This window comes from Lemur catta, chromosome 18 (assembly GCF_020740605.2).
Source record: "Lemur catta isolate mLemCat1 chromosome 18, mLemCat1.pri, whole genome shotgun sequence".
Classification (NCBI taxonomy): domain Eukaryota; kingdom Metazoa; phylum Chordata; class Mammalia; order Primates; family Lemuridae; genus Lemur; species Lemur catta.
The window spans coordinates 31,260,276-31,276,003 of NC_059145.1; the positions used below are offsets into that span (position 1 = coordinate 31,260,276).

The 15,728-nt window shown below is 43.3% G+C and overlaps 1 long non-coding RNA gene across 1 annotated transcript in view; it reads right to left on the reverse strand.

Moving 5' to 3' along the window:
- Nucleotides 1-264: 264 nt before the first annotated feature.
- The window catches only part of LOC123623524, a 51,811-nt gene continuing 36,347 nt past the window's right edge, over nt 265-15,728 (reverse strand). The window contains exon 3 of the long non-coding RNA XR_006729873.1: nt 265-294. This is a non-coding gene — a long non-coding RNA (uncharacterized LOC123623524). The remainder of the gene's footprint in view (nt 295-15,728) is intronic.

Sequence of the window (15,728 nt, forward strand, 5' to 3'; positions counted from 1 at the left end):
AGATATTTTAGAGAATGTTCCTCAGTTGGGATTTCTGATGCTTTTTCTCATTAGACCGGGATATGGGTGTGGGGGAGAAAGACCACATGCTAACGTGCCATTGTCATTGTCATCGCATCATAACAACATTGACTTACCACTGTGGATGTTAATCTTGTGCATCTGGCTGAGGTATTGTTCTTAGGTTTCTCCACTGTAAAGTTACCCTTTTTCCTCCTTTCCACATTGTTCTCTCTGGAATGAAGTCATTTTGTGCAGCCCACACTTAAGGCATCGGGAGTTATGTTCCACCTCCTTGAGGACAGAGTGTCTATATACATTATTTGGAATTCTTCTACATGACAGATTTATCTATTTTCTCTCATTGATTTATTTATTCAACCACTTATTTATGTCACTGTGGACTCATTTTATATTTTCATTTATAATTCAATACTTTTTTGTTGTTGTTACATTGTCCCAGCCTTAGCAAGTGTGAGCTCTTTCAATTGGTTCCTGTGTCCCTTTGACATACTCTGTCCATGAGTGTGTGTGTGTGTGTGTGTGTGTGTGTGTGTGTGTTGAGCACTTCCTTACTTTCTGGTACCATCAGCTGCCCCAGGCCCATTATTGTATATTCTCTGCCTTAGCTCTAGAAGCTGCCATTTCTCCAAGGAGCCCTGGTTTCTGTTATTGCAGAATGCTATTGGAAACCAAGATCTGGGCATGCAGTGCAACTATGGATTTTCTAATTATGTGAGCCTATTCACTCACCTCTTTTTTCCCCCCTTAAGTCTATTTTATTTGAATTTGCTGTCACTTGAGACCAAAAAATTAATTAATAGAGATACAAAGATATAAAACAGAGCTCAACCATCTCCCCCCACCTTATCAATCGAATGAAAGAACTGCATGATTCTTGCTGTCATCTACAAGCTGGCAGAACAGAGTTCCTGCCCCACAACACGATTCACACCACAGTGTTCAGCCCCCTGAGTAAGGCCCCCTTGAGAGGTTACATCCTTAAAACTTAAAAACCTTTCATTCATGGAAATTTCTCTCACGTTACCTTGTGTTTTTTTTTTTTTAATCCTTCACAGAACATATTTGCAATATGGTTTTATTTTTGCTTATTTGTTCAATGCTCATGTCCCTCAGTACACAATGAGCTCTGTCAGAGAAGAGGAGGGTCCATCTTACCCCCCACTTTACTCCCAGTCCTACCCAGCACGATGCTTGGCACATGCCAGGCACTCCCAGATGTTTGTTGAATGCATATGTGAAGAATGAATGATTGATTAATCCTGGATCCACAGCCACCTCACTATCTTAGCATCTGGAGACCAGACACGTATACCACAGAGCATGAGAGAAGGGTATCAAGGGAACCCAGATAAGGTTGCCAACGATGCCATCTGAGTAGGACAGAGGGTCAGAAAGCTATGGGGGACAGGACACTTGAGCTAAGGCTAAGAGATGAGTAGGAGTTCACCAGGCAGACAAAAAAGCAGGGCTGGTTGCCCTGGAAGCAGTGCTCCAGTAGGTTAGACATGGGCAAAGATGTGGAGATGTAACAGGGCATCAAGGTGAGAGGCCTGGAGTAGCTCCAGGGAAGGGTGAAGGGGGTGGTGGAGAGCTGGGGGTGACAAAGCTGAGCTACTGGGGCATATAGAGCAGGGAGGTGGTGTATGCTGATTATTTTGGCAGACAGAGGGAGGGACTGAGGAAGCCTGACTAGAGACAGAATCTGGGACAGTGCTGCTGAAGGCTGGGACCAGCCCTCTGGCTATGGGAAAGTAGAATGGATAGGGCGAGGGGGCATCTGCATGTTCCTAGAACAGTGCACACAGGAGATAGCACAAATAGCTCTTAAGAACGGACTGTTCTCATCTCTCCCAACTCACATTCTGTAGTGCTATGCTGGTAGCTCAAAATCAGCCATGGTGGGAATATTTACACCACAGAAATTAGCAAGCACTCAGGCCTGTCTTTCCCTCCCTTCCTTCCTTCCTTCCTTCCTTCCTTCCTTCCTTCCTTCCTTCCTTCCTTCCTTCCTCCCTCCCTCCTTCCCTCCCTCCCTCCCTTCCTTCCTCCCTCCCTTCCTTCCTTTTCTCTTGTTCTTTTTTTCTGGGGAGCCAGCATACCACTGCCAGAAAACCTTGTAAGAGGGGAGAGCAGCTGAGCCAAGGTGGGCTGTGTGCGAGCAACAGAAAAGCAGCAGATAGGTCCATCTGGAACAGACCGTTCCTTGCTGCATCCATTAGGACACTTTTCAGAGCCCTGCATAGATGATTCATCACCGTTTCCTTCAGCTCTGAAGTCCAGATGGCAGAAACAACTCCATTACCAGCCAGTTACAAATCTTCTAATGACTAATGAGCTACTGATAGATTTAGATGGTTATGGACTAAGCTTGTTCACAGGGGCATAACAGAGAAGAGAGAGCAAATGGATATTTTAAAACCTTGATTCTTTGGTCAAATGGAGACCATAATTAACTAACGGAATGGCAAGAGTAGTTTTTGGATGATTTCAAAATAAACACCCCTTTCCTCCAGATTATGAAGCTCAGTGCCATCTTTTACTCATTCTCCTTTGCCTTTTCCATGAGATCAGCCACCAAGTCTTATGTTTGTGCAATATTTCTTGAAGGCACTCTTCCCTCCCATTTCCACTGCCTTGAACGACAATAAAACCATGGCCCTGAGCCTAACCACGGTTGAATGTATGCCCAAAACTACCTTAGAAATCACTAGTGTGGGCCCCTCATTATAGAAACATGAAAGTGAGGCCCAGGGGTAGGGGACTTTCCTAAGATTTCAAGTCAGGGCAGAGTTAGGGCCACCACCAAGCACTTCTACTTCCAGGTTTATTATTGTCAAATGTGTTAGCCAGAGTTCTTGGCTGTAAGCAACACAAATCAACTCTCTAATGATTAACAAACTTAAGGAAACTCACAAATTATGGTGAAAAAGAAGAAAAGGAAGACTTGTAAAAAAAAAAAAAGGTTAAGAATACTAAATTTTTCAGCTTAGAGAAAGTAAGACCAAGAATCTTTAAGCATACATAAGACTTTCCCACAGACAATATCCAGCTGTTGTTTATACAAAGAGCAGTATAAGAGAATGAGGTTACATGTAAGGAAACATTTCTTAACAGAGAAAGAAGTTTACAAAGATAGAAGAGCTTTGTACCTCTGAGGTAGTCCCAATGTGTCTGAGAGTAATAGGCCAGCTGACCTTGCGGAATATTATTCAGTACAGAGTCTAGGATTCCAGGGCCACAGTCAGAACCAAACAAGCTCTAAGTGGAAAACCAGCTCTTCCAGCTGGTGCCCAAGGTACCCACGGAAGAAAAGAGTGAGGGAAATGGCTCATTCTAATCATTTCTCACCCATTTACTGGTCAATCAAATTGCACACTCCACTCCTTCAAAGGCAGAGAGGCATATGTAAGTGAGTTTGTTCAGTAGGCAAAGACCAAACCCTATCTCCTTTCATCACCCAGGCTTGGTCCTGGGGCAGGATGCTTTTATGGTCCAGAGGCCCTATCTCCGGACAGAGGGGACCTGGTGGTCAGTGTGATGTTACGGGTTCCTGTGGGGATGTGTCTTGGTTCTTACTAGGGCTTTGAATGTTTGTATTCAAAAGGGGAAGCCAAGGGTGGAGTCAGGGCTCAGCACATCATCCAATAAATCAGTTGAGCCCAAGGCCTAACCTGCTTATTCTTGTGTTTCTCTATCTCTGTTATCCAAGGCACATCTGCCTCTTGGTTACTACATCAGACTAGCTGGGGCTTATGTGTAGTGCCTCTGCCTTGCAGACTTGACACTTGCCTCTCAGCCTTCCCTCTGGCTCCTCCACCTTGTTCACCATGCTCCAGGTTGCAGCTGGGGAGTGCACCAAGCCAGGGCTTCTCTCCAGCTATCTCGCTGTCCTCCTTCCCTACCCTCCTCCTTCTGCAGGGCTGAACAGTGGTAGGCACTGGGATCTAGGTCCATGGAGGAAAGAGAAACAGTAGGCCCTACCCAGCTCTCAAGCTGTTATTAGTACTAGAGCCCAACATTCAAGCAGTTGTGAACCAAGGGATAGCTTCAAGCACATTCTTACTCCTTAGGTCTGTGACATTTTCCAGAACCTCACCCAGGAGAGATGTGGGAGGGTGACTAGCCAGGCACCATGAGGCCTTCCTGGGACCCAGAGGACTTTCATCCCATTAAAGCCCAGCAGATGCAAAGTTTGTTGACATTAGAACACCCACACTCAAGGTGAGGCATTTGGGGGACACCCCATGGTTCTTAACTGTACTTTCTTTTCACAGTGTGTAAGCATACTTGCCATTTGTTCTCTGATCCTCACCCCTCAAGGGAAAATGGAACTTCAAAGATCCCTTATGCACAAGCAAATTAACCTGATATTTTAGAACTGTAGCCTATGCTGCCTCCTGTCTCATCACTGTGAACTGTTCTCTGATCTTCAAAAAGAAGCCCCATGAGAAAAGGAGAAAATAATGATTCCTCTAAACACCGGCCCAGATAGTCATAGGGCCCTAACCACTGGGTGCTTCTACAAAAACATAGGTCCCACGTTGTCCCATTCACCATCCTACCCATGCCCTCCTGAACCAAGACAAGACTTTCCCAAAGTAGGTTCCAGAACTTTCATCCCTTGAATTCCCCAGAAAGTTTTCCCAAGGTCCATCAAGTTTGAGAAGTGTTCTATCCTGTGTTCTCCCTCCACTCTTAGATATTCACAAGGCAGTTTAGCAAATTGGAAATGCATCGAGAATTCTTACAATAAGATGATTCTTTTGATTTTGGTCACCTCAGAGAATCTTGTGTATCTTACCATAGAGCTCTTTTTATTTATTTTTGACACAATGCCTATAAAGACCTCATGAAGCAAGCATTCTACTGAACACAGAAATGCTGGCTCACATCATTCTCTTTAGTTCAAATAAGAGACATCTGCCTTACATGGATTTCCCATGTCTCTTGCTTTAATTTGACATCTGTCAGTCTTACTGTAATACTTACAGCATAGATTTTAAACTGCTTTATAAAGTACTCTTTACTCCCAGTTCTTTATGCCAAATTGATCTCTTCGTTAGGGGTTTGATGGCATTTCCGGCCCAATCAACTGGCTTAGCTCTAGAGTTGGGGCATTTCAACAAGTCGCCAAGAAACTTTTTGTAAAGACATACAGAAATAGAAAGTTAAGTCAACCCACTCTGTGAAATTCATTTAGAATTACTTGCTGCCTTATTTCACTACTTAGTTCAAATACCACATCTGAAGAAAATATATGTAATTTGCATGTCAGTATCAAAAAAATGACAGTAATTGTAATTTCTGGGAGTGGAACAATCTGTTATAAGAGAAATGTTAATACCCTTAAAGTCTAAATCCTTTCTAGGGTGCGGCATAGCCTATAATGTGTCTCTGGGTTTGAATGCTTTCCTTTAAATTGCACTTCATTTATAATTCTCTTCGCAGCTCTAGACACCTCTGTCTTGAATGTGTCCCCTGGGATTGATATTTGGTGCCATTTACTGACGAGGCAGAGGAGGGTGAGAGGTAATCATCGCTGACTAGTGATCAATGGAGTAATCCTCAAACCTATCTAAGACTCCCTAAAAGCAGAGGGCGGCAAGGGTGATTTTTCTCAGCCTCGGCTCAATACAGCCATGACAGATGCGCAGGCACTAAATTAGAGACGGATGCGCGCTGCGAGGTGCGCATCCCACCTGGCCCTTCGCAGCGCGGCGTCGCGGAGCAGGTACAGGAGCGGCCGCAAGTCACTGGCTGACACGAGGCCGCCGGGTGAGCCGATGGCCACGCGGAGTTCCGAGAAGGGGTGGATTGGTAGACGGTGAGGGGGCTAGAAACCGGTATTTATGGCCGAGGTGGCCCCCAAAGTATAACTCTGGCAAAGACTTTCAAAATTGCCCATTTATTGTTTCCGCCGGCCGTTTTAGGCCTGCTGAAAGGAAGCCGGCTGATCCCGACAGGGTCAAAATGACCCTTGAAGCCGTTTGACCTCCGTGCTCTCCGCGCAGCGTCTTTCTGCCGAACGAGCGGCCGCGGGGACAAAGGGCTCCGCACAAAGCACACCCAGAGGCGCAAGCGTGTCTCTGCCCAAGTGTGAGCCGCTTCAGTGGGACATTCGCCGCGTCCTCCACACGTTTCAAGGAGCGCTGCTTCCTTCGTCTGCGCCCCGAGGAGCACCTCGAGCCTTTGCTCTCAGCGGGGGACATTTTGCTGGAAAAATGGAACCGACGGTGAGAGTGCCGTGCTGGGTTTCCGCGGGGGCTGGCGGAGGGAGCGCACGCCGTGGTTGCCTGCGGGTTTCCCGTCCACACTGCAAACGGATTGGGTGCAGGGGGCTCCTCCGGCCGGAATGCAGCAAAGAGAGGCTGTTCCGCCACGCCGTCTGGGCAAAGCTGAACAACTTGGTGACCAAGCCCTGTCTCGAGTTTTAGTCAAAGGATCCACAGTTGAATAACCCCCCCCCGAATAATTGAAAGCTCTTTAAAGCTCAGGAAAACACTAAAAGGGGATTATATTCATTTCACACAGCAAAACGTACACACATCTTTCCTTAAGGAGGACAAGCTACATACTTTGTGGAGCACAATGCAAAATGAAAACGCGGAACCCCTTGTTCGAAAATTATTGAGAATTTCCAGAAAGCAACAGCAGTCCCTGTCCTCTCCCTCTTCCAGGTGTCTTCTCCCACGTTCTTACCCAAACCAGACGTGCAGAAACCCCACTGCTCTTTCTCCACGTGACTCCGACTCAGCTCCTTCCAAGGTGGATCTGCTTGGCCTCTTGCCTCTTTCTCAATCCCCTAGTTACCTGGCCCAGGTTTGTGCTGCAAAAGATAACATCGCAGCTCACCATATCTGGTCTTCCTTAGGGACGGAGGCATGGGGGAGAATACTGAATACTTAAGTCTTTTTATTAGTACTTCATTGATTGGTATATATTAATTATTGGCACATAACACTTGTTATCAGGTGTTGGCTATTTGTCTCCCATAAAATGCAACGGTGTCTGACCTGTATTTCTATTCTCAAGTAGGCAATAATGAGGATGATAGAGAGCAGATGTTGTGTACCTACTATGTGCTGGGAAAGGTCCCGAACCTTCTACGTACATTAGCTGCTGTAGTCCTCACCACCATGTGAGGTCAGTATCATTGCTATTTCCCTGTGCACATGAAGAACTGGAGCTTAGAGAGGCTGCTGATGTGCCCTTGTTGACAGCCCTGCCATCTGGCTCTCTAGCTCTGATTCTTGGTACCATCAAGCTATGCTGCGCAAACAAATGAGAGCAATTAGCTGTTCTCCCCACACTGCCTCTCTGCCTGGCATAAATAGGTCCTTAATTAATATCTGCTGAATAAATGAATGTGCTAGTTGTTAGGTAGAGCAAGGAGATGAAGATGAAAAAAATATAAACCGGAAAAGAATTGGCCAAGTCTGGTCAGAGAGGAAACTGTGTGTAAGTTTCAATCCTGCCTTAATCCTCTGGTTTATGGAGCTTTGGGTAGCAACTGCTGAGCGTCCACTTAGCTTTGGGGGGTCAGAGGCCTGGTCCAGTTTATCTTTCTATTCCCTGCAGGCCTAGCATGGCACCAACTAGTTGCTCAACCAATATTCCTTTAATTGAATTAATTTGAATTGAACAGGATTGAATTAAATCAGAACATGTTTTGTAAGAAGCTGGCTTTAAACTGAGAGAACTTTAAATGTAGATTAAACAGACTCAGTTGCTCTTTAGAAGTCCACAAAATAGCTGTGGACGTAGTCCAGACAACCTGGGATACCTGAGCCCCAGTCTGACGGAGCCGGAAGAGGCCCTGGGTCTTCACGTAGCCAGCTGGAGCTTGCTCATTTTCCAACGGTGATGAAGGGATTAAACAAAGTCTTTAAATGCTGCCACACTTCCCTGAATGGGTATTAAATAACATTCCTTTAAGCTACTGGAACTGTTGCATGGGGATTCACCTCATCTTTATGGATGCCTTGTCGTCATTTCTAGAGTTATAGAAGCCAGCTCATGCCTCCATACATCACAAGGAAACAATATACGAAGTTTTTCTTCCCTCTCAGCTCAGAGAACATAAAATGATCTTTCACTACTCTGAATCAGAACAGATGAATTTCAATAGATTTTCTTGCATAAACCTCTGAGTTGGGCTTAGAGGAGAGGCCCCAACAGCCCAAGGAAAGGGGGAGACTGTTGCTCTCAACAGCTGGTAGCAGGAGCCACGTCTCCCTCCCGCCACATCCTGTCCCCTGACCTCCTGCCCCTCCAATTTACAAAGCAAGACCCAAGCCAGGTTGTAACACAGTCCTGTGAGATGGGGGCAGCAGTCATACAAACACCTGCCCAAGATACAGAAGGCAGAGCGCAGCCCAGTGGCCCCTGTGGTCTCACACCCAGACGCTAGCAAAGCTGGGACTCTCACCCCAAATGTTTAAGCCATTATTTCAGTAAGTTAAGTATTTTTTTTTATTTGACTCTCAAAGTCATGTCCCAAAATCTCACTGAGTCAAACTCAGTAAAGATACGGGAATCTGCATCATGATTGTGTCTCCCAATTATTGACAGCTTACTATGTGTGGGGAAAAATAACACACTTGCATGAGGTCCCCTGGGTAGCAGGAGGTGAAAAAGGAACTCCAGCCCAGGTCTGTCTGACCCCAAGGGCACGTGCATAACCACTCAAGTGCAATGGCCTTCCTATAGAGACATCAACCCTTCAGAAGATAGCTACTGAGAGATTGAAGAGGAAACTGATCTTGGAGAAGAAAGAATAAGGCAATTATTTACAAAATTTGTAAACTGCGGCCTTAAGGCCACATGTGGCCTTCTAGATCCTTACGTGCAGCCTTTTGATTGAATCCAAATTTTACAGAACACATCCTTTTATTAAAAGGGGTGCAGCAGAGAAAAATGAGGCTTTTCTTGCTTCCTTTGGTGCTTAAAAAAAGAACAATCTTGAAATCAGAAGGCCGCAGGTTCCCCACCCCTGAGTGGGCTTTGCTCACCAATGCCACTTCCATGATGGGGGTCCAGGCACTTGCTGGCACTTCCCTCCTTCAACCTGGTGTGTGCCTACACATGTATGCATGTGTGCACTCACATACACGCCAGAACCCCAAGGAAGATGTGATAAATTCTTTACTTCTACTGAGTCCAAAACATGGTAAGGTTTGGGCTGCAGTGCCGGCCTCTAAAGATTCACAGGGCGTGCCCACAGGACCAGCACCTTAGCTACAGACCCTCTCCTTCACCTTCTCTTCTCATCTCAAAACCCCCCTCTTTCCTTTCAACTCCCTCTTTTCCACCACCCTCATACCACCTCCTCTTTGTGGGTTGGCAGTCATTCTCTCTTCCACCCCGTTCTCTTCCTAAGAAGAGAGAAGCTTCAAATCATGAGGATGGAAGAAGGGATAGTGGGTGGAGAAGCCATTATAGTAGCTCTAGATGGATTATTTGAAAGAAACAGTTTGATATCTTGGCCTGAAAAGGTTAACTTCCTGTTACTCTACCTCATATACCACATGATTACCACCCATTTCTGGATTTTTCTTACAAACATTCCCTCCCATTGCTTTATCCATGGGAAGTACCAGGCTCCGGCAAAGGGGAGAAAGGAGAAAAAATAACCCCACCCAGACACACTATGTATGTTAAACTAACTGGAATGGACATGTATTATTTTGTGACAACCTAATACCATTTTTTCTTCTTTTGTTAACAATACCCTAATCTTCTACAGCTTTGGAAAGACATCAAGGGCCCCTGACATCCTTTGAATCATGGTATGCCTGAAACCATGTCTACCCAGGGATTAGTCAATTGTTAAAGCAATAAGATCCTCTTTGGCTTTAGCTGGTTTGAATTTGGAAAAAGAGTCACCATTGAAATTTTTTTTTCCTTGAAATTGTAACTCTGACCCATTTTCCAGCCAAGACTCATGGGTGTTTCTAGGTCTTTGTGACATAATGGCCTTGGACAGCAAACCAGTGATGGCTTTTCTGATGGTTGCTAGTGTGTGACCAACAGTGCCTAGGAGGGTCCTTGAGCCAGAGGGCTCTGCTCCCAATCAGCTCTTCTCCTGCAGTAGCACTGAGCATCCACAGAATGGCTACTTGCCCTCAGATTAAGAGTGCATTCTCATTGGGCCCAGGTGGGACCCCTTGCACCTGCATGCAGCTACAAAAGGACGAGCCTGGGATAGAAGGAACAAAATGGAAAGACTGAAGTCCTGACCTCAAGCTGTCCCAGAATGTTCCTCACTGTTTTGAACAACTTGTCTAGGATGTCTTCAGTGCCTTGGGACCCTCTTAATTTAAGGTAGAAGGCCACTGTGCTCATTGCTCATTTTCTCTCTCTCTCTCTCCGTGCCAAGCCTCTCCCCTCTCTGAAAAGGCCAGGTTCACCTCTAAGGGAATGGTTTCCAGGTAAAGAGCCAGTTTATTTATTTAGCCAACATCCAAGCCTTTTCTTCCTTTGCCTCAATGCCTGGTTACCAGGTGTCACCAATGCAAATTCAAACAGACTAAGCAAGTCCCACGGGGCCTTAGTGTTAGTGGGTTCAGCTACAATCAAAACTAAGCTTGGAGACATGTTTCAACTTGTTCCGCAGATAATTAAGTGCTCCTGGACTCTTCTTGAAGGATGTTCAACAGTGTCCCAAGGAAAAATAAGGAACAGCATAAGGAATCTTCATAAGAGCTTCTGGATGGTTTTTTCTTTATTGGGGTGGGGGAAGGGAGTGAATGGAGAATCTGTTTGTTTATTTGTACAAATGGCCTATTTTGTATACTTGACCTGGTGATCTGAAAAGGTTAGTGTCATTTGTTGGAGAAGGAAAATGAAAAAGAGAGGAAAAAAAATTTTAGACAGCAGTAGAGGGTTTCAAAATATACATTTTTCCCCTCTAGGCTTAGGAGGACTGCATCTGGCATGGGGCCAGATCATAATATATAAACAGGGGCAGCAGGGGGAGGGAATAATATAAAAATATTCAAGATCCCATTTGCCCATTCGTGTACCTGCACCTTTCTCCCCACTCTTGCCTGATCAGCCTCTTCCTCTCCTGTACATCTCAGATAAATTACCTTCTACAAGGGAGGCCTTCCCAGGCCTTCCAGAAGGGATCAACCCCCCTGATCACTCTCATACCTTTCTTCAAAGTTGTTTTTTTCATTCCTGTCACATTACAATTTTATGCATATTTCCCAATTATTTAACCAATGTCTATCTCTTTCTCTTTCTGACTTTAATATCATCTCCAAGATGGTAGGGCATCTGTGCCTATTTCTATTTGCTATTGAGATCTCTGTTTCTAGTACAGTGGCTGGCACACAGTAGGTGTTCAATAAATGTTTGGTGGTTCAATGAGTGAATGAATAACTGAGAAATGAATGGATGGATGTTGTTGTACTTAGTTCCTGAGCACTTGCTGCCCAGTAATGGCAGTATGCCCTTAAGGAAAAGATCAGTCTGCTGGGCATCTTAGTCATACATTGTCCTCTGTTCTCTCCATGATCTGGGAAAGTGACTTGGCCTAAGTCATGGTTCAGCCTAGGTGGCCAAATGAAAATAAAAATATCTTTACTCAATTTGAGCGTTAATAAAGTTAACAGTTCCAATAGTCTAAACAGATCAAATATGTTTAAACTCGTGAGTTAATAGTGTTTCTTAAAAAAATAAAGACTCTAATAGGTCAGCATTGAGGATATTGGTAAACTAATTCATTATTTTGAAAATTAGTACATAAAGGGAAAGATACATATGTTTATCTTGACTTTTCTTTATAATCTGTACCACTGGTTAACCACAGATGAGAGAAGGTTTTACTTCATAGAAATACTCCAGCAAATGTATATTATAAAATGCTATTTAAATATCACCATGTGGAAATCCTTGATCAGTTAATTAGTCAGAGCAGATTATTTTTTCCAAAAAAGACTTAACAATATTTAGGTCTGAGAGCCATGACATCAGACAGAGTCTGTTTTCCCTCTCCTTGAAATTGGAGGACCATTTTGGCTGCCTCAGAGAATGGGAATGAGTTACCATTTTTTTTCTCTAGTATCCCCTACCCCAATTCAAGGAAGCCTGAAATTCAGAAATGGGTACAAGGCACAGAGTGCACTCCAAGACGAGCTCTCCAGTTCCATCACGGAGAGTGGGAAAGAGGAGTCCTAAGGGTTAGACAAAGTGGGGGAACAGTTTTGTTTCATTATTTTTTTCTCTTTTCTCCATTCTCTTGTGTACAAGCTGTGGTGATCCACAGGCCCCTAAACCTCTGAGGAAGAAGAAGTTTCTTCTCTGATCAAAGAAGCTGCAGTCTCCAAGAGTGTGAGGGGCAAACTCTGCTTAGTGATTTTTGTTTTTGTTCTTTTCTGTCTCTTTCTGCTGGATGGCCCTGGACCAGGGTGCAGTCATGGGAAATGTGCATCAGAGTGGGATAAGTAAAGCTCCATGTTTCTGAATGGAAGATGGAAAAAGGGAGACACAGAAAGCCAGAATACTGAGGAGATCATGCAGAAGAAGAAGACTGAGGAAATGAACCCATGAACTTATTCATGGATTCCTGACTTACCCCAAAGTGACTCCTACATAACTCTCACTCTAAACACACCTAAGTCACCCACCCAGGTCCTAGACTGGCCACTGAGTAGTACACAATGATCTGAATAGCACTATGAAGCCTTTGAAAATGAACTTGACATTGAAATCACAATCCTAAGGAGGCAGCTGATCAGAACTTGTGATCTGAACCTAACTAGTTTAAATGCCTGCTGAAATGAAACCATCAACATTTTTCATAGGATTTAAATAAAAACCTATGAATCTCATAACACAATGTTCAAAATGTTTAACATTTAATACAATATTGCTCAGTTTATGAGGAACTAGAAAAATCTCAACTCAACAGAAGAGTCCAAAAATAGAAAAACAAATATATGACCAGTTGATTTTTTTCTTTTTTCTTTTTTTTTTTTTTTCTTCTTTTTATAAGAGCAGGGTCACTAATTGTTGATTTTTTAAATAAGTTTACAGGCAATTCAATGGGGAAGGGTAGTCTTTTCAAAACATGGTGTGGGACCAATTGGACATCCATATGCAAAAATAAATAAATACACATATAATTCCCAATCTAAACCTCACACAGTATGCAAAACTTAACAAAAATGAATCTTATCTCTAAATGTAAAGTATAAAGTTAAAAAAACTTTTAGAAGAAAGCGTACAAGAAAATATGCATGACCTGGATTTAGGCAAAGAGTCATTAGGTGTAACAATAAAAGCACAACTCACAAATTCCGCAGTAAAGAAACAACCCATTTAAAACTAAACAAAAGACTTGTATAGACACAGAATACTAAACAGAATGACTAAAGTAAACATTCTGACAATTCTAAGTGCTGATAGTCACATGAAGCAACTCGAACTCTCATTCATTCCTGGTAGGAATGCAAAATGGTACAGCCACTCTAGAAAATGGCTTGACAATTTCTTCTCAATTATACATCAATTGCCATATGACCTACAAATCCCTCTTCTATGTATTTACCATAGAGAAATGAAAATTTATGGTCACTCAAACACTTCTACATGGATGTGTTGTAGTGATTCTATTCATAATTGCCACAAACTGGAACAACTTAAATGTCCTTAGCAGATGATTGTATAAACGAACTGTGGTATATCCATACAATAGCATACTTCTTAGCAATTAAAAGGAATATGCTATTGATATTCACAGCACCTTGAATGAGTCTCAAAAGCATTGTGCTGAATGAAAGAAGCTAGTATCAAAAAATTACCTACTAAAAAAATCCGTTGTTGTGGCACTCTCAAAAAGACAAAATTATGGTGATGAAGAGAAGATCAGAGGTTGAAATGAGATTGGGACGGGGGAAAGTATGACTATAAAGGGATATCAAGAGGGAGTCTTTTGGAGTAATGAAACTGTTTTGTATCTTGATTGTGGCAGTGGTTAGAAGAATCCATACACATGTTATCATTCATAGATCTGTGTACCAAAAAGGTCAATTTTACTGTAAAGATTAATCTAAAAGATTTTAACAATGAACCTCCAGAAAGGTTTATAGTTTCCAATATCTTAAAAATGCTTAGAGTTTCTCAAGAGAGAAATATAAATAAGTGACCTTATTATCATCCCAACTTCTACTCCAGTATATTCTGATGCTCTTTCCTAAATTTTATTTATGAACATGTTATTTGTTTAAATGTGTCTTACCAAAGAGAACTACAAATTTAGAGAGAAGCACCCCTCTCTCTCCAATGCTCACAAGATAAATGTCAGCACACTTATACTTGCTCGCCAGTGATGCCACCCTCATGATAGTGAAAATATGGTAATGAGGAGTCTTGAAACCACAGGGAAGTGCTCTGAGTACAGCAAAATGTCTCAGCATGGTATCATTTCTCCTCTGGCTAACACAAATTCTTCCCAGAATCCAATAGGATAGCCGTTGGAAGCAGGGACTTATGCTAAAGGCTAGTCATGTACCAGAGTTCTTCTAGAGCAAGAGACACCTGCACCTGAGTGAGAAAGAGAAGACACTGCTGCCATTCAGAACTCTTAAAGAAACCATGTTTGGAAACTTTAAATGACATGTGAAAATGTGGCAGTTTCAATGTGTGTTCCAAAATTCTTGGATATTCCTCCCTTCAAGAGGTGGAGTCTCATTCTCCTCCTCTTGAATGTGGTCTGGCCTTAGTGACTCACTTCTAACAAACAGAATAAAAGGGAAGTGACAGGTGTGTGGCGTTGGAGGCTAATTCATAAAAGTCACTGTAGTTTTCTGTCTGATCTCTCTCTCTCTCTCTTTCTCTCTCCCTGTCTCTTCCCCCCCCCCCATCACTTGCTCTGGGGAAAACCAGCCGCCATGTCCTGAGGACACTCCGGCAGCCATGTGGAGAGGCTCACGTGGACAGGAACTGAGGCCTCCTGCCAAGAGCCATGAGAGTGTGCCTTCAGATCACTGCAGCCCTGCTGACCTCCTAGCCACCACCTCCTGAGAGACCCTGAGCCTGAACCACACAGCTAAGCCACTCCTGAATTCTCGCCCCCCAGAAACCATGAGATAAATGAATGTTGTTTGTTTTAAGCTGCTGAATTTGGGAGTAACCTGATATGCAGCAATAGATAAATAATGCAACAACCATGCTAATGTGATACTGTGCTTTGATTTAGAAAAGAAAAAAAGAGAAAAAGAAAGGGAGGCAGGAATTGAGATTAGGATTCAGTTCAACATTTGTACCATGCCAAGTAACACCAAGTTATCTGGACTTCTTTCCCTTGAGGCCAGGGAATTATAAAAAGATCCAGAGGATTTCCTAGAAATGATTTTTTAAATGAATAATCTTCTTGCACAGACATTTTCAAGCTGATGTTCCAGGTGGCAGTTGGGGAAATACACTGAATATCACCACCTACCTCCCACCAGGGAGTCACAAACTGCTTATTTATTAAGCAGCCTTTTAAGTAGTATATGTTGCATGACTTGTCCCAGAACAGAACCTAGCAAAGGACTATGCACAAGGCAGACACTCAGTAAATGTATTTTGGTGTTGGCAATGGGCTGCTGTGTTTATTCTTTTAATTAGCAAACACTGAGTTCATATCCAAGTCAAAAAGATCAAACAAACAAACAAAAAAAAACCTAGGGAAAAACTAAAAACCTAGAACCAAG